General features: G+C 49.5%; 1 long non-coding RNA gene across 1 annotated transcript in view; it reads right to left on the reverse strand.

The window, feature by feature from the left end:
* LOC139045704 (uncharacterized) overlaps positions 1-22,359 on the reverse strand; it is a 34,587-nt gene extending 12,228 nt beyond the window's left edge. The window contains exons 1-2 of the long non-coding RNA XR_011504642.1: positions 21,173-22,359; positions 1,572-21,023 (exon numbers count right to left, since the gene is read on the reverse strand). This is a non-coding gene — a long non-coding RNA (uncharacterized lncRNA). The remainder of the gene's footprint in view (positions 1-1,571; positions 21,024-21,172) is intronic.
* Between the last annotated feature and the right edge of the window lie 205 nt (positions 22,360-22,564).

Below are 22,564 nucleotides of genomic sequence, written 5' to 3' on the forward strand. Positions count from 1 at the left end.
GCAAGTGTGGAGCCCACATCCCCTCTCCTTCTCCACTCATGGCACTTGCTACTCCACACAGTTTACCTCTTTATTGAAGACCATCGCTTATGTTCTTTCGTTCAGATGTGTTGGCTTTTGTCTCCCTGAGTCTGTGTGTCCCCCAACCTTGTCCCAGAATTCTTGCCCCAAGGACTGCCTCCCCAGTGCTCTGAACACTGGAGGGCCTTAGGCAATACTTACAGATTTGATTGGTCATCCAAAATGGAATTTAAGTGATCAGAAAGAGGCACTAGCTGGAAGAATTACAGGAATGTTCAGTGAAACTGAGTGTGAGCCCAGGTGGTCCCTTCTAGGGGCAGTGGTGTAACGGGTTTTCCTTTCTAGGCAGTCCCCTGACAGTCTTGGAATCCCACAGAGGCCCAAGGAAGGTGGTGGTTGGGTGAACAGTGTCTTCAATCAAACAAGACCATAAATGCAAAGCCAGAGAGCTAAACAATGTTAGCTTTACAACTCCAGGTGATGAGAATGGTATTTATAGACTCAGTGACATGTTTGAAGCAGTGAGTCCCAGAGGCTAATATTTTAAGCTGGACATCCTGAGACCCTGACATTCTGTTTTTATTCTCCTCCCCATCCTTCCCTCCCGTAGCCCCTGGAACTTTCCGTGCAATTTGAACAAGAGCATGAAATCTCTATTGTTTCTCAATCCTTATTAGTGCTGGGGAAGGATTTAAAAAGTGCTTTGTGGAAGGATGATTGGTGATGAGTGGAAAACATTCAGAGGCCTCACAATGACATTTGCCATTACACCAAAACTTCCATCAGAGAATTTCAAAATTCTAGGCAGAGAGGAAGGCCTATCTGCCCTCAGAGAACTCCAAGGGCAACAGGGCTAGGAGTAGGGACAGTAAGTCCTTGTTTGCAGATGGACCCATCTGGGCCCAGAGGTCCCAAAGAGTCCAGATACACTGATTCAAGACTTTTCTTTCTCTTGAGCCCATTTTTATATTGGATAAAATTTCCTGAGGCAATCCATAAACAGAGGGCGGGAACCTGAAACTTCGCTATTCGTACAGTCCAACATACAAATGCAGAAATCAGTGTTTTCCCTCAGAGCAATCTAGAAAGTACTAGCCAAAGAACAAATTACAAACAGCTACACAAGCATCAGGGAAGTCCCATAGATGATAAGGGATGGAAAATAACCATGAGCTCATCGTGTTCATCTCCCCCGGGGCCTGGACAGCCAGGATGCAGCTTCACAGTCCCCCTTCTGAGGGTGTTTCACCTTTCCCTTGCTTTGCACCGTGAACAGTGTTCTGGATTAATCTCCCATCCATGCCCCCACGGACAGGCAGTGCCTAGAAAATAGAGTTCCTCATGTATGGAAATTAAGTCCAGAACGTTCTCTACTGTGTGTTTTTTTCACTGTTTGTAAACACCTCTAGATACTCATCCACAGTCCCCTGACCACACTGACTGGTTCTCTGGACAAACCAGCTCTGGCCAAACAGAAACATCAAATCCTGTAGTAACGTCACGGTCTGAGACCACCTATTGAAAGCTATCAAACGGAAAAAAAGTTGTACCTGTTTTCAGGCTAAGAAAAGCAGACACCCTGGGCTGGGCAGACAAAGACAATGACTTGAAGACTTTCATCTTCACCAAAGTGAAACACACGCAGTTTTTTCCTCCTAATTACAAAAATAATAAAAGCTCAATGCAAAAAACTTGGAAAATACAAAAAACACAACTGGAAATCTATTGATAGTATTTTGCTGTATTGCCTTCCAATGCTGCTCTATGAATAGTCACCTATATACTAATGTACAGTATACATTATATTGTATATTATATATTATGTCATATAACATATAATTATATAAATGAAGAGGTATATAGAATTCTTTACATATAAGATATGCACTTATTCATATATATTCTTATATATTTATTTATGAAATATATATTTGTATGTTTTATATAAAATTTCATATAAAATATTAGAAGTCATCAATTTTGTCTCTTTATTTTTACTCTAAGGTAACATATATTGATTATAGGGACTCAGAAAATATGCTTGAGCCAAAGGAAAGAGGCGAAATTCACATCTATTCCCACCACTCAGGAAAGCCCACTTTTATTTGCTGTACCCTCTTCCCACTTATTTTAAATGTATACACATAAGTATAAAATGATATGGCAAACTATACAGAAATAACATCATGATATATGTTTTATTTCATAAGTATGCTGGGACGACACCAATGAGCATCATAAACCATTGTATTTTCCTTTCTGTGTGAGTCATCTCGTGCTATGGCTTCCATGGGCCACTGCTCAGCTTGAACGTCCAAGCTGACGTGGGGTTGCTGGAGGCTTTGTGGAAAGAGGATTCCTAAGTTTAAAAATTTTCCTCTTACATATGCAAGCCTGGAAGTCTGATAACGGGACCTGACTGTAAGTCACAGTGCGGAAGAGATAGTTGGTAGCCTGAGGGAAGTTCCTCCAGGTGGGAAGGGGCAGCAGAAAGCTCCTGCAGGCTAGGAGGAGAAGCAGAGGAGAGGGAGATAAGCCAGGCCTTTCCTGCCCTGCTTCCTTGAGACCGTATCTTGAGAACTGGGGGTAGTAATATCTAGAGGGAGTTTGGGGCATCTAAACACATCTGGGTTGACGCCTTGGTTTCCTGAGATATAATTTGAGGAGATTTCAAGTCTCTTGGGTTTATCTGGCACAGATCCAACATAGTGCCAGGGAAGGGGTTAGAAACGACAGGAAAGTGGCGCCATGTCTAGGCAAATGGACATGGGACAGCATTCGCATTCTCACAGCTTGCTAGGGGTTCCTGATTCCCTCATGGGCCCAGCACAGAAACAGAAGTGCTAAGAAGAGGTCTGGGGTTGGGGCGAAGAGGCCACAGTTGTTCTCAACCTTCTATTTTAAGTCAAGGGAGGAGGTGTTTGGTTAATACACTAACTTCCAAATGCGGTTCAATTCAGGAGCCATTTATCGAGTTCCCACTCCACACAAGGAATGCAAAGATGAGGCCTCGCCCTCAGTGAACTCAATATCTGGAAAGCTGGATTCATTCTATACCACTGTGGTACACACGTTACTAAAAGGCAGATTAAGGTAGGTGCTGGGGAAGCCCAGATACGGGAGCAATTCCACAGACACTCTGCTCCGCATTGGGCTAATGGGCCTCCGAGAGGCTGGCCGAGCATTGTTCCCTCATCCTGGTTCCTGTGCGTTTATTTTCTCCCCCGCCTGCCCTTGAGCCCAGTCACATCCTCTTCTCGATCCTCCATTCCAACCCGCTTTGCACAACCTCTTTTCCACCGGCTGCTTCTGTGAGTCTTTGGGGGTTCATGGTAGCAGCAAACCTGGAGCAGATAGGGCCAGGCCCTGAGGATCTGCTGAGAAAGTCAGGAAAATGGACCAGCATAATAGCTGGGGTGGAAAATGGATAATAATACTTATTATTATTATTTACCACTTATAATTAGTCTCACTATGTGCCAGGCACTGGTTTAAGGACTTTACGTATACAGTATGAGCTCAGACATTAACTCACAACTCAAATATATGAGCTCATACTACATATGGACCAACCTAGGAGCCAAGTACAACCAATTCCTCCTTTCAGAGATGAGAAAATATAGGCACAGAGAGGTTAAAGTGACTTGCCCAGAGTCACACAGCTAGTAAGTGGAAGCTGGAACCCTGTCCTGGCAGGCTGTCTCTAGAGCCATACAGTGGGTGACAACTGGGGACACCAAACGCTCTGAGCTGGAATGAGGGAATGGCTGCTTTGGTCTGGGAATGCAGACTGGCCCATGGGGTCCCAGAGAATCTAAAACTATCCATAATAGCTTTCAGAAGATTTCCCAGCAGGTAGGGGATTTACAGCATCTTTGGCTCCTATTTGCAGCTCTGGAAACTGAGGCCCGGGGAGATTAAGGCTACATGGAATGCCTGTAGTTGAAGAGGTAGCTGCAGGAGAGTGGAATTTGCACTGTGTCACACACTATCAGGGGTAGACTCAGTGTCCAGGAGGTGTGCGTGTCTATACCCGCACAGGTGCTTCTGGGGCGAGGCAGAAGCCCCCTGCTGAGGAATACAGGAGGGAAGATATGCTTTGGCTCTCTCCAGTGGCTTTCAAGCAAAAAGCCCCAAGTGCTTTGCGGACGTCCAGCCATGGCTTAGCGCCTGAGTTGCACTGACTGGCTGACAAGGCTCTCTGCCCAGCTTCCAGGGGCCGCGTCTCCACAGGCAGGCAGGCTGGCAGGAGGTCGGAATCAACCAGAGGAGCTCTGCTGCTCTCCAGGGGCCACGTTACCCCGTCGGCTTGCTGAAGTGAGTGGTCCGCGGAGTACCCACAGCCAAAGGCCCCAGGGGGTAATGGCAGACAGGCCTGAGAGATTGACCACGTCCTTTCAATGCTCTATCTCATCCAGCCTTGGCAGTGACCCGGTGAAGGAGCCAGGCATGCTCCTCCCTGTGTCACAGACAAGGAAACTGAGGCTCAAGATCGAAGCTAGAAAACAACATTTCGGGCACCTCAAACTAAATCTCCTGGCTCCTGTTCCAGACCGGTCTTCATATATCCTATACTGTCTTGAGCACCCACAGCATTTAAAATACCAAGCAGAACGCGGAGCTTTGAGCCTAAATTGGGCCGGCCCGGAGGGACCAGTTCAGGGGGCAGCCTGTGCAGCCAGCGATTGATATATGCAGGCCTGCCCGAAGCCGGATGGACTGTGGCTCCCTGTGTACCCCTACTTGCCCTGCTTCCCCTCCCAGGCCTCTTCACGTCGGACTTGACGCTGTCATACATGCCGCTTCCTGTCCTTGATGTCTCTCCTCCTGCCTCTTCACCATGTCCCTTCCCTCCAACGCCCCCTGGACACTCACCTCCCATAATGAAACCATGACTGTCTCGTGGGAGGAAAATGAGGCCGCCCTCTCTCTTTGTTCTATGGCTCCTCCCAGGAGTCCTACCGATTGTTCTAAACCCTGTAGTCCTCACCTCTGTGCATCTCGTGACTCCTGTGTCCTTGATTCTCAGCTGTGGCTTCAGCCGTGGTACCCTCCCTACATGTTGAGGCACGTTTGCCATTATTTTGCCCAGGAGAGAAAGCTGTGTTAGACACCATACATGAAGTTACACGAAGTCACAAAGTCACTACAACAGCCTCTGGGTCCAGCTAGGCCGCGATGGTGACAGCCCCAAAGCTTCACCAGGCCCTCCTGAGGCAGTGTCACTGCTCCAGAGCCCCTTTGCCGTTCCCCATGCTGTGCTGATCAGGTGTCATCTGTGCCTACAGAAGCCAAGGTCTTCAGCACGTGTGGCTTTTCCAGCTGTCCTAGAATGCTCTTCCACGCTGCCCAAATCCCCCTCCTGTGCCTCCACCACCTTCACTGTGCGACGAATACTGGCTCCCTTTCCCTATGCCAGGCTGTGTGCTAAGCACTCACCATGCTTTTTCTCATTAATCCATGCCACCACCTATGAATATTTTTACCCACATTTTACAGATAAGAAAAACGAGGCTCAGAGAGAAGAAATAAGTTGCCTAAGGTTGCATAGCTAATCAGTGGTAGAGGCTGGATTTGAACCAGCATCTTCTTAACCACTGAGCTGGATTGCTCGTTCAGTGTCTGAGGGCCGGTCAGAGGACCAACTTCAGGGATGCCTTCATGGAGCTCTGCCTCAGGCCTTTGACGACACCCTTCACCACCATGGTTTACCCTCGTGAGACATAAGCCAAATCTGAGTCCAGTGAAGTTGATCAAAAAATGGATTGTTATTTGAAATAGGAAAAAAACGGGAGTGGGGTGATGACACCCTCTTCTTTGAGTAACTACTTACTGAGCACCTTCTGTGTTCCCCGGCACTGTTCTAGGTCCCAGATGAAATAAACAAATGCCCTCATGGAGCTCGCAGTCTAGTAAATTACATGGTATGGCACAGGATGATGAGTGCTAAGAAGAAAGGTAAATCCAGGAGGAAAGAGGAGGAGTCCTGGTGGGTGAGGGCTGCCTCTCTGGCCAGGGAGATGAGGAATGGCTGAGGCCTCTGCTGCCTGGGAGATAGTCCTCCCCAAGGCAGAGTGTGGTGCTGAGGCTGGGAGTGTTTTAGGGGATAGAGGGGTCAGAGGCTGGGCCTCCTCATTTCTGCGGGTGGTGACATAGAGGCCAGGTCTAGAAAGGGAAGTCCACCTGGAGCTCTAGCTGTTGGGGCTAAGAATGGTGCTGTGTGTTGCTGAACGTGACAACGTGTATTGATTCTCTCCATTACCAGTGAGCAAAGAGGCCTTTGTGAAACCTGAGTCCCAGGCTAGCTCTCTTCTGGGCCTCCTCTGCCTCCTCCCTGGCCCTGCCCCCACCTCCTCAGATTGGTTTGGCCTAAAACCACACAGAGTAATTTTACCCAAACCTAAAAAATATAAGTAGAAAAGTAAATATGTTAGTCAAAAGAGTTTTATTCTGCATTTCAAAATCAAATGTAAATAATTTTAAAACATCATGGTTTCTCCCTCCCTTGAAATGAACATTTACGACGGCCTCCTGAGGACCAGGTCCTTGCCACCTATTATCTCATTTAAACCAACCCTCACCACAAACTTGTGACCTAGGCATTATCATCCCCATTCTGTAGGTTTAAAAAAAAACCCAAGTATTATGTTAAGTGAAATAAGCAAGACAGAGAAAGACAATCTCTGTATGACTCCACTCATATGTGGAAGTTAAACACGTGGACAAAGAGAACAGATTAGTGGTTACCGGGGGAAAAGGGGCCTAGGGGGTGGGCACAAAGGGTGAAGTGGTGCACCTATAATATGACTGACAAATAAAAGTGTACAACTGAAATTTCACAAGGTTGTAAACTATCATAATCTCAATAAAAAGTAAAAAACAAAAACCCAAGGCTTAAAAAGGTAAAGTTACTGTACCGAAGTTATATAAATGACAAGCTTAGGTTTTTAACCCAGGTGTGACTGCCCCAAACGTCTGTGCCATTTCTGTTTCTCCATCAAGACCGAACTTGGCCATTTATGCAGAAAGAGTAATCTTGGGCAAACTAGTTAACCACCCATTGCCTCAGTTTCCCATTTGTAAATGGGCATGATGGTGATAGGTAATTTACCCATTTACCCCACAGTTCTTTCCGATGGTCATATGAGCTCATGCGTAAGAAGGCTGTAGAACTGTAAGGCGCTGTGAATATACGATATTAATCCTCACCTTGAATTTAGAAGTCATCATGGCTTTTTTTTCACTATCTAACTTTGTTGATACGGTAGTACAATTTAGCCTATCTGGTTTATTTTCCACATGCCCATCCTGATGGGCTGGTCTCTGGCTGCTGGCCCTAAATTGTATCATCTGTGCTGCTGTCTTCCCAGCGCTTAGTATCTCCTATTCCATGGCTGTCCCCCCGACATGCTCCTTACTGGTGAGTTCTACCTATACTACAATGTTCTTTCTCTGGGACCCCAAGGAGGTAGTCCATATACACTCCAGTGTGCTGGTAAATGTTTGATAATCAGCTTTCCAAGTGTAGAATTGACATAAGTGTTGGTTGATTATTGCATTTACAATAATAAGTAAGAAAAAGTAAAACGACAAATACCTATTTCAGAACTTCATTTTTCAATGACAGGAGCGACTTCTTTGCTGAATTGGATAACCGTTTTTGAATCCTGGAAGAATATTTCCTTGACTCTGTGTTATTCACAATGTCGTTGCAAAAGATATGGCACACGTTTATGTTTAATCTACTTGATTAACATGTTCTCTACCACTTTCTTAAGTCTAGACAAGCAACAAAACAATAAATCAAACCCTGAATCGTAGAGTTTGCCAACTTCTGTGGTGTAAATACTCTTACCACGGCTGATTTCAACCTACCTGACGTGCAATTACTGAGTGTGGAATTGGGAAGAGGTTCACAGCAGCATCCCACTGTGTGGTATTCCCACCGTAGAGACATAATGGGCATACAACTCAAGAGCATAGATAATAGTAAACTGTAGCAGAATGATTACAATGTGATCTTTTTTAAGTATTTAATACCTTTGTTGTTAATATAATTTATTTAATTGTAAGTTTATGCAATTTAATTTTTCATAATGGCTGTGTTTACCGACTGGATCACAAAATTCCTGAAAATTTAACCATCAGCCTTCACAAGCCAGTGCAAGCCAGCTCCAGCACACCACTGTCACTTCCCCTCTTCCTAGCAGCCTCCATGGGCTTCATGCCATCTGATGGCCACACCCTTCGCTGAACAGCTCCTGCTAGTCCAGTCCACATGAATCAAGGGAGCATTATTCAAAGCTCAGCTTCTCCAAATAAGCAATGTCGACGGCTTCAGTCCAGTGGAGTGACTTAATGATCTGTTTCCTTCAATAAACTATGATTTCTGAGTTTAACTCAGATACCTGAGCGTCACTGTGAGTGAGAGGGAGGCCAGGAGGCGTTCATGATGTAATATACTGGGTTTAAACTCCGCAAGCTGAGGGCATTGTGAGAAACGGATTTTCTTAGCCAATTTTAGGAGTTTGGGGTGTTTTTTTAAGCATTAAGCCAAGGCAAAAAATAACCCTTGCAACACATCACTTCACAGCTGGTCGGCCTGGGAGAAGCTATTCTGGGATATCCAAGCTAAGGTGCCTCTTTAAACTCCAGGCGAAATGGAATCAGGATGTGGGGTTTCTATTCCTGTCTGTGTCACGGACTTGCTGTGTAATCCCTGGCCAGTTAGTTCCCTGACTGGTGCCTCAGTTTACCCTCTGGCAAAATCAAGTCAACTTCCTTTGCCGAGGACATTAGACTTGAGCTATGAGGAGTAAAAAAGATAGTTGCTATGGTTTACTGGAGGGTTTGGAGTGTCCACTCAAGGAGTCCTTGGTCATGGAGACTCTAGGAGGAGCTAAGTTGTAGATGGAATCTTAAAAGAAATGACAAATGAGCAAGGTTTAACAGAGAGGAGCAGGAAGAGGAACCGACGGAAGGTAAAGGAGGAGGGGGGGCCTCCAACCAACATCCAGTAAAAATGTTGGGCCAGGGGCCAGAGTAGACTGTGTCTGGTATTCACCTCTCTAGGGCAGAGTACACGCCAAAAAATGAATTCATAACAGAAGAAAAGGCAGGCACAATGAGGTTAGCGGAGCCTTTTGTCTGGGTTCGATGAGACAGTTTCCTGAAAGGAACATGATCGAAGTTCTGATTCTGAGACCTGCGTGGAAGATGACTAGGGTGTGGGCAAAGTTGGAGGCCAGATCAGCCTCAAAAACACCCCTGCAATATTGCATCCTGGGTCACCGTATGAGTACCCTCGCCCCTGCACATCAGTTGGCATCATAGTTCTCATGGAACAAGCCCCTCTCATCTGTTGAATGCTTGCTTGAGCCCACCCTTTGGATGAAGGAGCATTAGAAGTGATCACTGCATACTTCTTTGTAGCTCCCCTCACGCCTTGGACTGCTATCGTCTCACTTTTCTTGCCAGCAACCTAGGCAGGAGGAGATGCTATCCTTGTCTTAACATCAGAGACCTACAGATCTTAAATGACTTGCTCCATTTCACAATCAAGGCTCCAACCCATCACCTGGCCACAAATCTTGTGCCTCATCTACACCAATCTGTCTCTATCAAAGCTAAGTCGCTAGTCAATTTTTCCCATCCACAGGCCATATACCTTTTGAAATGAAAAGCTTGTTGATCTCTAGGAAAGTTAAAAGGCCAGCTCCAGCTGTCGAACGCTACAAGCTAGCGAAAGTCTCTTCCAAAAGTTCTCTGGGAAGCCTGAGGATTCTGAATTCCAAAGCCCTCCAAATGTGGATTTCTTCTGTAAAGAGACAGTCCCCCCCTGTTTAGAACATACCCTTCCTCGTTAAGCTAGTTCCATGTTTTGTAATAACTTTTGCTTACACCACAAAATTGCCGTAGATTATGGAAACGCATAGGCCTTGGGAAAAAAAAGGCCCTGAGGCCCCTGGAAGTCATTATTCCTTCCTTTAGCAATTGCTGAGTTAAGCAGTAAAAATATGGTTCCCATCTTGCTCCCTTCCCCCACCACGTGCACGCGCGCACACACTCACACTCACACACACGATCTGTTGGACATATGTTCAGAAGAAAACAGGGATGTGGGGGTGGGAGAAGAAGATTCACATGTCATGAGTCAAGGGCTTGAGCATTTGAAAAGAAAAAGTGGAAGAGGGTGTGGACTCTCAGCCCTGGCAATGGAGTATCCCAGGATTTATTGCCTTTGAGTATCTCTCAAGGCAATTTTTTTAATAAAAATCTGTAGCTTATGGCATTTTTTTTTTTTTTTTTGTATAGCACAGTAAACAAGAACTCTGAAAGGGGAAGGAAGCCAGGAGAAAGCCAGCTCCATTAGTCACGCAGCTGCATATCCTGTCACAAAGGACCCCAGTTGAGTAATCGCCCAAAATATGCCTGTTATTTTTTTTCTGTCAGAAAAAGATGGGGCCTGCCAAATTGTACTGTAAAAAAGAAAAAAACCCTGGTCTCTGAGCCCCAGAGGGGGAAAGGAAAAGAAAGAAGAAACAGGCGTCACTTCTCAGCACTCTTCTAACCCTCTCCCCAACTTATCTTTAAAAGAAAAAGCCTTCAGACTCCCCAAAGCGATGGAGACTGGCCTGACAAAAGCCGGCTCCGTGAGACGTTCCAGGTCTCAGAGTCCTTGCAGTTCTGTGGGGCAAGAGCTTGGAAAGAGGAGGGATGGCAGGAGAGGGTGAGAGGACAGCCCCAAGGGGAGAGGAAAAACGAACAGAAAGGGGACCGGGATAACAAGTCCTTTGATGGACTTGAAGTGAGGGAGCTAAATGTCCCACAGGGAAGCTGTGGCAGCCCACACCGGTTCCGTGAGCATTGCGTGAGTCCAGCCAGCGGCCAAGCACGCTGTGTAAGCAAAACCACCATTGTTCTGGGCCTCCATCATGCCCTAGGCTGTTTGGGCCACAGACTGAACAAGAGCTGTGCGGAAGGACGTCTGACCCTGGGGAAGTCTGATGAGCAGGGCCTCGGAAGGACCAGAGCTGCCTACAGTCGCAGGTGTTTTCCTGGATCGGCTTTCCAAACCCCTGGACAACAGGCTCCTGGTGGGGAAACTGAGGCACAGCAAACGTAGGTGTTCAAAAGTCTGCTTCAGTCCTACACTCTCAGTCCCATGGCTCTCAGGACCTTGAAACAAAGGCTGGCCAGTCCAAGCACAGACTCTTAGAAAGTCACAGTTTCCCTCCTGCTCACATTCTGATCCAGTCAGGGTTGTCCATGGGGAAGGCAGCTTTCTGAACGGAGCTCACAAAACTATAGCTAGAAGCCTTCCCCTTAAGAAACAGAGCAGAGCCCTACAGGGGAGGCACGGGGCAGGCACACTGTCCCTTTTGCTGCGGGCTCTCTGGAGCCTGTCCTGGAGGAGAGATCCCCAAACCTCCCTCAACTCCACAGGGCCAGGCTGCGGGAAGACCCTTTCCAGGAACTCCTCCAGACACCGGTGTCCTAACATTTGACTGCTGGGCAATTCTGGGCCACAGGAACTCCTGCCCCGAGGACCAAGTCACTCCCCCTGCCAGTTGCTACAGGAAGGCCCAATTTTACCAAAATCAGGCCCTTCCCAGCTTTTTCAGACCTTTGAGTCCTGCCCACCCTGTCTCAGGCACAGTCTCAAAGCCAGTTCGAGCTTCAAGACGCAACCCCAGCCGCTGCTTCCCCTGGGAGAACTGACACCCAGAGGCGTCCAAAGGAGCCTAAGAGGAGACAGACCACGGCTTCCCGCAGAGAACTGGCCTGTGAGTTGGAAGGACAGAGTCTCCTCCCAGCTTTGTCGCTGACTTGCTGTGGAATTTCAGGCAACGCAAGGGAACTCCCTGTGACTGTGTTTTCCTCCCTTTAAGATTTATCAGCTATGAATCTGAGCTTCTATATGCCTGCAGCATGCAGCGTACTGGGAACTCAGTGGTGAATCACACAGATAGAGTCCCTTTCTTCATGTAAAACCTGGGCAACCTTTTCCAAACCTTCTGCAGCATATGATTTCTTGAGTTTCCTGAAACCAGCTCCTTGGATGGGTGAGTCTGGAGGCTGAGGGATGGGACAGAAACAAACACAACAAAAATAAACACACATCACAATTTTTAAAAATAGAAAAAAAGCAACCAAATACTAATACTAGCATTTCCAAAATGCTTGTAGAGAGAAGATAGTCCCTTAGCAACTGACCATAGTGAAAATTCTGCCAGGGCATCTGGAATTCACTGTTAGACGTTCCAGCTTATTGGGAAATGGAAAGGACCAAGACCACCTGATGACAAACTATATTAACGTCAGTGCCCAACACCCAGGTCATATCAAAGTCCAGTTACTGGACTGACTCACGGGGACTCTCCTTCCTCGGCTCAGCATTAGCTACAGGAAGTACCCAAAGGCTGTTGTCTTCCTGAGGGCTCAGCTTCTTGGTGAGGCCAGGTCCTTCATGTAAACCGTGAGCTGAAATCAGAAATGTCAACACAGGCCGGTTGACTAATGTTCTGGGGCTAATGGGCCTGGCACCTGAGGTGATGCTATTCTCCCCCAAATCGCAGGTGAATGAGGTCTCTGGAGGTGGCACCCCCCCACACGGATTTCCCTTTGTGGTAGCAGTGACATCTGAGTCACTGAGCATGTGGCCACCATTTAGCTTCGCCCCCTCCCCTTCCTGTGCCCCAGAAGGGGGCTGGGGGCAGGTCCTCAGAGCAGAGAAGGCTCCACTTCCTCCGAGCTCCCGACAACATTTCTCAGCCGCGTCAGGCCTTGCAAGTCTGCGGTCGACAGGCACCCAGGTGGTGAGGTCTTTCTCACCCCTGTTCTCTCATTAGCTCTTTGATGTTTCTCAGCTGACAAGGTCAGCATCTTCCAGGCTGTGGGGAACATGCCTGCCAGGTACACCTTCCAAGCAGCTGATTAAGACGCCGTGTGGTCTCTGGGCAGAGGAGAGAGTCTAATTGGGGTGCTGAAATGACTCACTAGCTCTGCCCTTGTCCTTTGGGGAACTCTATCCTGTCAGCAAAAGACCTTCAACTGAAGGGTGCGGATGGAGAGCCGAGAGGGAAAAGCTGTAAGTGCCCAACAAACCACATCCCGAGTGAGGTGAGAGGTCAGTGGGCAATTGGACCTGCCAGGGCCCCTGGGTCCTACGTTCCAGGCTCTGGTTAGGAATCAAAACCCAGCAATGTTGCTCCATCATGCTGGTGAGAAGCGAGCATGAGAGGAAGTCTCACAAGGCCCTCAAAGTCCACTTGCCAGCCTATTACTTGGTACCCTCCCCTCGGAGGCTGGCAGATGATGTAACAAGAGCCTTCGAGCATATGAAGAGTCAGTGCCTTTCAAAGCACTTACTGACCAAGGAAAAATTAACTTCAGGTGCAGCAGGAAAGGTCTGGTACTAAGAATGTCTGGGGTTTTAAGACACTGGAAAAGATTGCCTAATAATGTAATGGGCTCCCTTCCCTGGAAATATCTGAAAATAGGATAAGTACTCTCCCATCTTGGATGGGTCAGCATTGCCTTGAGGTAAGGGGATGATTACATTGACCCATGGAGAGAGCTTGCCAGGAACTTTGAATCTATGAGATGGTACATTTTCATATGAAGAAAAAAAAAGTTTTTATTGTGGTAAAACATACATAATATTACATTTACCATTTTAACCATTTTTAAGTGTACAGTTCAGTGACATTAAGTATATTCACACCATCCATCTCCAGAACTTTTCCATCTTCCCAAACCGAAGCCCTGCCCCCATTAAACAGCAGCTTTACACACCCCTCTCCCCCCGCCCCTGGCAACCCCCATTCTACTTCCTGTCTCTATGATTTGACTACTCTAGGGACCCCATAATAGTGGAATCATACAGTATTTGTCTTTTTGTGTGTGACTGGCTTATTTCTCTTAGCATAGTGTCTTCAAGGTTCGTCCATGTCATAGCATGTGTCAGAATTTCCTTCCTTTCTAAGGCTGACTAATATTCCATTGGATGTATATGCCGCATCTTTTCTATCCACCTGTGATGGACATTTGTGTTGCTTCCATCTTTGGGCTACTGTGAATAATGCTACTATGAACATGGGTGTACAAATATCTGTTCAAGTCCCCTGCTTTCAATTCTTTTGGGGATATACCCAGAAGTAGAATTGCATGAAGAAAAATTTTAAAAAGACAAAAGCATCGTGCCCCAGGAGAAAAGATGTCAATGTGCTCATATCACCTCCTGTATGGAGAGCAGACACTAAAATACCGAGCTACCCTCAGGCTTAGGTAAAAGGGCTAAGGAAGCGTGGAAGAGGGATCAATCAGGGAGGGCTTCACAGAGGAGATAAAATTTGAGCTGGATTCTGACAGAAGACTAGGATTTTGCCTGGGAGAAAAACAATGGAGAAGGGCAGGAAAAGAAGAACGCTTTTTTAAAAAGAGTAGACAAAAATGTTAAAATGAACATGTCCTTTGACCCTGAAACTGCACTGGTAGGAATTTCCCTGAAGATAAACTCATACACATACACCCAAGGTGTACGTCGAAAGACCCTCGCTGCAGCAACGTCTGTAAGACTTAGAAACTGGAGGCAGCGTCCGCACCCATCTCTAGGACACTGGTTAAATCAGCTATGATACAGCCACACTATCAATTAACATGCAACCATCAAAAAGACGAAAGGGGTCTCCAGGTGCTGATGTGGGAGGAATTCTACACTTATTTTTAATTAAAACAGGAAAATGTCAGTATACACCCAAATTTTTTCCCCGGAAGGATCCAGGAGAAACTGTTAGCAATCATTACCTTTGGGAGGAGCAACTGTGGTTTGAGAGGAGAGAAACTTAAGTTTCCTGTTACACCTTCCTATGCTTTTTCTTTTTTCTAGCCGTGTGCATGTATTGCATTAAAAGAAATGTTAATAGGACTCTCAGGTGTTAGGATTATGGGCCACTTTTTATATTCTGTATGCTTTCCTTATTTAAAGTATTTTAAGGAGGAAAGCAACTATTTTTCTGGAATGGTTTAGTCCCACTGACTCTTAAAGGGGAAAGGACGGAGTAGATGCTTAAAGGGCCAGCCATCTTAGGGATTTCTCTTCGAACTTTGCAAGGATTCCATTCAAGATAGAACGTGTCCTCATATTCTGAAGAGAGAAATGAGGGGCAATGATAAGAGGAATAGGCCAAAAGTCAAGGGAAGCGTGGAGTCAGGGGAGCTCCCAGAACGCCTGCCCAGCCGTCTGGGGGACCTCCAACCCTTCTGCACATCCTGCACCCCTCATGGGTACCCACATCTCTGGGACAGAGACCCAGCCACACAGGGTTAACCCCTGTGCTCTGCTTCGCTGAGTATGGTGAGGAAGAGAGCTGGGGGGCGAGAGCAGAGGGGCCCAGCCCAGCCCGGCTCCAGGCAGCATTAATAAAATGCAGGTGTTTTTACAGTTGCATTACAGAGCAGGGAGGAAAGAGCCTCAACTGCAGCGAGCATATAGAACTAGAGAAACAAGAGCCGAGGGTGGTGGGGGAAAATGTGCCTGCGAATAATGAGGAAGCAGTTCGGAAAGAGGGCTGGCTTTGGGTGAGGAGGAATGCGGCAGTTTCTGGCACAGGCCTGCCCTATTCTGTGTGCATGTGTGTGTGTGTACACAGGCCCCCTGTTCTCATGCATGCACACACACACACACACACACACACACGACCACCACCACCACCAATCTTTCCTAGCCACACCTCAGACGACACGAACTGGCCTTCACTCGCTTTGACTCGGGATTGGCCCTGACGTTCCACGGCCACCGTGGTTGCCTTTTCTCTCCTGCCTTCCTCTCTGGACTCCACACCCACTCACCTCCCTCTTTTCTGTCTGTTGTCTTTCCCTTTCTGGGGCCTTTGGGGGACTGTATCCCCCCTTGGCCTGCCCCCAGATCTTAATCCCCCTTGGCTCTGCTTCCAAGCAGGCAATTTGTGAGTCTGACTCTCCACCCCTTTCCCAAGCTGCACCTCCCCTGGAGTCGGGGAGTCGGGGGAGAGAGCAAGATGGTGCCTCTGCCTGGGGATTCCAGAAAGCCACAGAGCTGGGTTGGTGTCGCCCAGCTCCTGGTGCTTTAGCTCTGGTGAAATGCCCCCAAGTCATTTAATTTAGCCTGGAGACCAAAGGTGAGAGGTGTGTGGTGACTCAGGCACAGGGGAGCCTGCCCCAAACCCCCAGGGCAGGAAAGGGACTGGAGAACAGCAGCAGCTCTGTGGGGAGCTGGGCCTGCTGAGGGTCCTTTGCCCCTCCTCTCTCACACCCCCCAGGAGGCTGGGAGTGGCAGACGGAAAAATTACTGCTGGGCCCTCAGCTAGCCCTGGGTTAAAAGAGCTCGAGGTGAGTTATTTCTTTGGTCTGTTTAGTTGACTCCTTATCTGAGACCTGCTAAGGCATGCAGTCGTAAGCATGTTCTGATGAAGGAAAAGGCTTGGGGAGGTCGGGGTGGACCCTTGAGGCCCTGTTCTGCCCAAGGTGGGCTCGTGTCTGAGTGGGAGGCACAGGTGGAGGTGAAGCTCCTCCCAGGGGATGTGAGTTCTGGATTCCTGAAATGAGGAGGGGTGGGGGCTCAGAAAAGGCCCCTTCACTGGCTGCGAAGCTTACCCTGTGCGTCCCTGTATGTGAACCCCAGGCCACCAAGCCAGGACCTGCGCCGGGCAAAGGCCAGCCGGGCTGCACAATAAATGTGTTCCCCAGGATTCTGCGCCCCAAGGTCCGAGGTGGGCAGGGGGTGGCAAGAGCTTGTCAGCCATCCTCTCCCCTGGCCTGTTGAAATGAGAGAACCAAGCTCTAGAGGGTCAGGTTTTCACTTTCTCAGTTCCCATCCTCCACTCCTACCCACCTCTCCCATCAAAAACAAAACAGAACAAAACAAAAAGCAGACAGAGCGGAGCAGGGGTGGATGGGCTGCAACCCAACTGTCTCCCCGCTCATCCCCACCCGTAGCCCAGGGGCGGCCCACACAGCTGTTCACAGGAGGCAGGACCAGCCACCAGTGTAGGTGTCACATTCAGAAGCTCCGGGGAACCCTGCTACAGAGTAACATTACTGGGGCTGCTTGTCACAGGCCCTGAACCGGAGCATTCTGCCTGACAAGACGCAGACTTGTCACCTGTAGGGATACCACTGGGAACCATCCTGAAATCCAAGATGCAGAGTCACCTCACCAGCACCAAGGGGCCTTGGGGCCTTAGGGCCTCTTGTGTCCCCACACCCAGCTTTGCCTCCCTTCTGGGAGTGGGGTGGGGGAGCTGTGCATCCTCAGAGCGACACCCCCCATCTGAAAACCACGTGGAGCCCTCAGGCATTATTCCTCCGCACACCCTGTGACGAGGAGTAGACGTTTCTAATGAAGGGCCCAGACCTGAGCCCAGAGGAAACAGGCAAGCTATGCCGCCCGGCTCCCACGGCTCCCACGGAAGGGCCGCAGCCCTGGCCTCTGAAGGCAGGAGCTGCCCCATGAATGGGACACACACTCACTTGAATTCTCAGCTCCTTTCAGGAAATTGCCAAGTTGGCCCTTGGCTTTCTCCTTCCCGGCACCCCACTCTGTTTCCATAGCAACCGCCTCCCCATCCTCGGGAGCCTCTCCCAGTCCTGCCCGCCCCTCCTCTCCACCACGCTCCGCTCTCATCTGTCTGGGTGGGAAGCCGGATTAGAGTGCGTCAGGGCCAGGGATGCTTTTCCCAGGGCCGCTGAGCCTCCGTGATCCCTTTGCAGCCGCCTGGCCCGGCCCCGGGCTTTTCAAGTGCCCAGATTTAATGACTGGCCCTGGGTTTCCTCCTCTTCCCTTTCTCTGCCTCCAATAAAGCCGGAGAATTAACGCAGGTTTTAAGAGTCCGATTTCCAAGCTGCATATCAAAGGGGGCTTCCCCAAGCTGCTTCTGCATTTCAAAGGGGCTGATTTATCGTTTTCACTTAAATCGGCACATTTTGGGGGAAGAGTTTTACCCAGAGGTCAAACCCTGGAAAAACAAATGGATCCCAGTTCACCCCCTCCTGGAATGCTGTGGGCTATTAGTATATAAACGGCGAGGGAGGGGGAGGCAGGTGACAAAACCGGCCGCCAGCACTCCTCAGCAGCTTGGGGCTGGTCCTGCAGGGGACTAGCCTGGGCCCCAAATCCCTCGTGTTCCCCGAGGGCTGTGTTGTAAGGAAAGGGGGATGCAAGGAAGCATTCCTTCCACAGGCAAGGCCCTAATGTCTGCTTCCTGCTTCCTCGGCCTCTTCTGGGGGCCCAGTCTGCGTGCTGAGCATCTCAGGGCCAGCGTTAGCAATTCCAAGTAAAGGGCGCTCACTGCCCCAGGGCCTCTGCCCCTCCCATATGACCCTGCCCCTGTGCTTGCAGATCCAATTCCTTTCTCCAGCTCCCACTGTGAACCTTTGCAGGCACTTCCTATTCCACCTCAGTACAGCCAGGTACAGCCAGGCCACTGAGTCACCGCGCTCCCCTCCCTCCTACCCGCACAGGGAAACCTCGCCCACACCCTTTCTTCCTGCATCCACCCCACACGCACGTACTCACTCTCTGCTTGACTCCTGCCACCGTCCCCACACCTCCTGCCTCCCAACCTTGACTCAATCAATTGTCCTTATTATTTCCTGTCCCCCAAAGGAATCATCCCCCAGCCCTGGAACCTTTGCCCTGTCTGTTTGTGCTGCCCCTGAGCAGACTCCTGTCTCACTGCACAACGAAAGGTGCTTCCCCTGATTTAACCCGGACCCGAGGTCCAGGCTTTCTTGGGCATTAAGTCCCCACCAAAGGTGCAAGTCCTGCATTGGACCAACCAGAAAAGCCACAGGCAACCAGCAATGACAAAACCCCTGGAGGCAGCTGGGCAGGTGGAAGCTCATCTTGAGGACCTTCTGAGAGCCTGAGGGCAAGGGCAGCAGACAGCGCTCAAAGGCCACCTCTGGAGAGGATGTCCTGAGCAAGGCTGTCAGAGACGGGGCCCTGGAAGGGACAGCTGTTTCCTTTTCTCATTCCTTCATTCGTTCATTCACAGGACCGTTTACTGAGTGCCTACAACAGGCCACATGCAGGGGGAGCTCCTGAGGGCATCCCTCTGGAACGGAAATTAGACAGTAGGACCAATAATTAGTTAGAGTGCAGTTAGATTAACCCTCTCTCCCATAAAGAGGCTGGCCACGCCCGCTGAGATTGCCCACCTGTCTCTGCAGAGGTCCATGGCAGATTCCAGACAAGGGGATCTGATGTGGGTTTGAAAGATGAGTGGGAGCTTATCAGACAAAAAAGCGTATTCCAGGCAGAGAGAACAGCAGGTGCACAGGCATGGAGGTGCCCAAGCCCACCACAGGTGCCGGTGTTAGACAGACAGCGTGGCCGGCACCCAGGAATGTGGAGGAAGGTGGGGTGAGGTTGTGAACACCATGCCAAGGAATCTGGAAGTTGTGGCTGAGCTTCAGGGCACATGAAACATGAAGAGGAGGCTGAAGAGGGCAGGGAACAGGACAGGGAGGAAGAGTGAGGGGAATGCTGTGTTCCAGCCCACTGCCTCCTGTCAACCCTCAGTGCTGGCTTCTTTGTAGGGCCACAGAGGCTCAGCCCCTGCCTTGGTTTACCCTGGTCCTTTGGGGAAACAAGACAGGCTCTTCTCCAAGAGGCCTTGCTGCAGACAGCGCTCATCATTCGGTCCCCGTGGATGAGCTGGGGAGAGTCAGAAGAACGCACAGTGGAAACGTCTTTCTCCCTGGAAGGGGATGAGGGAGGCAGGGAACATGTGGAACAAGCTACACAGGGCCCGGAGTGGATGCGGACAAGGGGGTGGGAGGAAGTGGGGGCAGCATGAGGGAAATGATGCTGTGCCCCATGCCAGCCCGGAGCAGCCTTTGGAATTTTACAGAAAGAACTCTTGGGAGGAGGTGGACCAGGGTCTCTAAGTCTCTTCCAGTACCACATTCTGTGAGGACAGGACTGGCGCCCCAAAGCAGGGAAGCCCACCCGGCCAGCACATTAGCGTCCTATTGCAAAGGCAGTAAACTCCCCAAAGCGCAGGCCTGCCAAGCCAACCATGTGCAGCAGGACTCCCGTTTCTGTAGCCTGTGTCTTCTAAAAGGAGCCCAGGTTCTCTGCAGAGCGAGTTGTCCTGGGCATGGGACTTCCGATGTCATGGGAGATGCGGAACAAAAGGAGCAGGGCAGGGTTCCCAAGCCCTCATCTTCATGGTGTTCCTCAAGACCCAGGAGTCCAATAACCTGCCATTCGCACATTTTACATGGAAACGACACACTTCGTACAATAGATATGTCCCCCAAAAGCTGTCTGGGGCTTAAAATGATGCAATTCCAGCAATAATTTTAGCTGTCTCAGAAGGGGTCAATCTTTGTACAGTGTTTTCACACCATCTGAATAATTTGGATAATTGCTGCGTATCTTGGGTTTGTGTCAAGCCGGGCACCATCCCTAACCATAACAGGAGCACTGACCGTGTGTGGCCTGGCACCTCCCACTGGGACCTGCAGAGTTTGTCTAAGGTCCCTCTTAAGTCTTGGCCTCCCCACTTGGCTTCGCTGGCATCCTCAGCCCCTGGGGATGCCCCAGAGCCATCCTCCCAGCAGCTTCCTCCACACCCTCTTTCAGGCTTTTTTTCCTTCGTGAGAATTTGCTCACTCTCCTAGCTCAGGACACACTGAGGGTGGGGAAGGAAGGAAGGTAGAAGAGATTCCGCCCTGCCCTCGGGGGGGGGGGGGGGGGGCGGGGGGGGCGGGGGGCTTCCCCAGGGGGAGGGCTGGGTGTCACTGTGCCCTCAGACCTTGGCAAGCCCCGCTTGCTGATGGCCGCACAGCCCCGTCCAGGTGTCGCTTGGTCCACCAGCTCTGGGCTCCGCCTGGTCAGGTCTTGCTCAGGGCCATTTCTAAGGCAGCTACAGTGCAGGCACCCAGCCCCGGCCTTTCCACAGGCCGCCTTTATCTGGAGCTCTTCCTAGTCTTGCTTCTCCTCCATCCAGCTCCTGAGAGGAGGGGTGCAGAGGGAGAGAAAAGAGAAATCTAATCCTGCTCAAGGATTATATTTTGTATCTTTTCCCTCTGAACTTTCTTGGAGTCAACCAAAACACACCACTGCCTTCTCTCTGTGGACTCAATATCCAGCCCCACTCACCCACACCAGGCCTCCTCTTCCTGCTCTGTCCCACTAGCCCTTCTGTAAAGACTCCAGGAGCACCATCTCATCAACAGCATCTCTCTCTTTCTGGGCTCAGGCCTGCAGTCAAGTCACAGCTCTCCGCCGTCAACCAGAGCCCACATCTCTGACTCAGCAACTGAGGCAGGTGTCTAGGGGAGTCTGGGTTCTGTCCACTGGAAGCCGAAGTAAATAACATTGGTCTGATTCGAAGCCTTCAGAAGTGAATCACCCTCCAACCCGTCAACCATCGCTGTTGCACAATATCACACCCGCATTATTCATAAATGATTGCCTTGGGTTTACTAGACAGCAGAACCCAAGCAGGACTTCGGGAGCCTGAGCATGCTGTCCTGGTCTTCCGTGGGCTCAACATCAAGTACACGCCTTACCTCTGTCCAAAAGGTGGAGAGCGAGAGCGTGAACCAGGAAGGCTCATCTTCAGAGCATCTTCCCGAGGGCTCTGGTCACCCCTGGGCAGGCAGCCCTGGATTTCACACCTTGGAAAAATGTCCCCTGTGAATGCAATGAGTGGGAAGGGGCCTGCAGGGATGGGGGTGCTGGCTGGCCGGTGCATGCAGCCTCCTGGCCCAGCCTTCCTTTGCGCACAGTCTTGGCTCGCACCTGTGGCTGCAGTCTGCATCCTATGGGATCCACCAATGTTGTCTTCATTCTTCTCTCCTTCTGTGGCAGATCAAATTGAGGACCTGCCATGTTGGAATTGAAATTGGATGGTGGCTTTCTTTCCCATGGGCAATGGGGGGCTTTTCTGGGTGTAGTGGGATCAAGCGGTGGCCATAAACATGGCTTTGGAGACCCAGAGGTCTGGACTCAAGTTCTGGCTCTGCCATGTACCAGTTCAGCAAATGACTAAACGTCTCTGAGCCTCAGTGTCCTTACTTAAAAAACGGGAATAATAATAATGACAGCCTTGTAGGACTGTTGTGAGTTTTGAATGACATTGTGTTCATAAATGCCTGGCACATAGTAAGTACTCCTTAAATGGTCCTGCCATTGTTGTTGCTGTTGTTTTATTATTATTATTATCATTATTACTGACACTATCAACACAATTCTCCCTGGGCCAAAATCTTCTTTAACATAAGGAGCAGCCTCAGCATCAGGCACACAGTAACACAGTAAATGGTGGTTAGTTAAACTTCAGAAGGTATGGCGCCTCATAGAGAAGGAACAGTATGTGCAAATGCCCTGTGGTGGGAAGGTGAATGGCACATTTGAAGAAAATGCTGTAGAAAAAAATACAAATATCAGCTACAGAAGCCAAACAGATGCTCCAACCAATCCTCCTACCCCATAATTTGCATCACAAGACCACTGAAGCCTGGGGCCTTGATGCCTACTCAGTGCCTT

Source organism: Equus asinus, chromosome 7 (genome assembly GCF_041296235.1).
Source record: "Equus asinus isolate D_3611 breed Donkey chromosome 7, EquAss-T2T_v2, whole genome shotgun sequence".
Taxonomy (NCBI): Eukaryota; Metazoa; Chordata; class Mammalia; order Perissodactyla; family Equidae; genus Equus; species Equus asinus.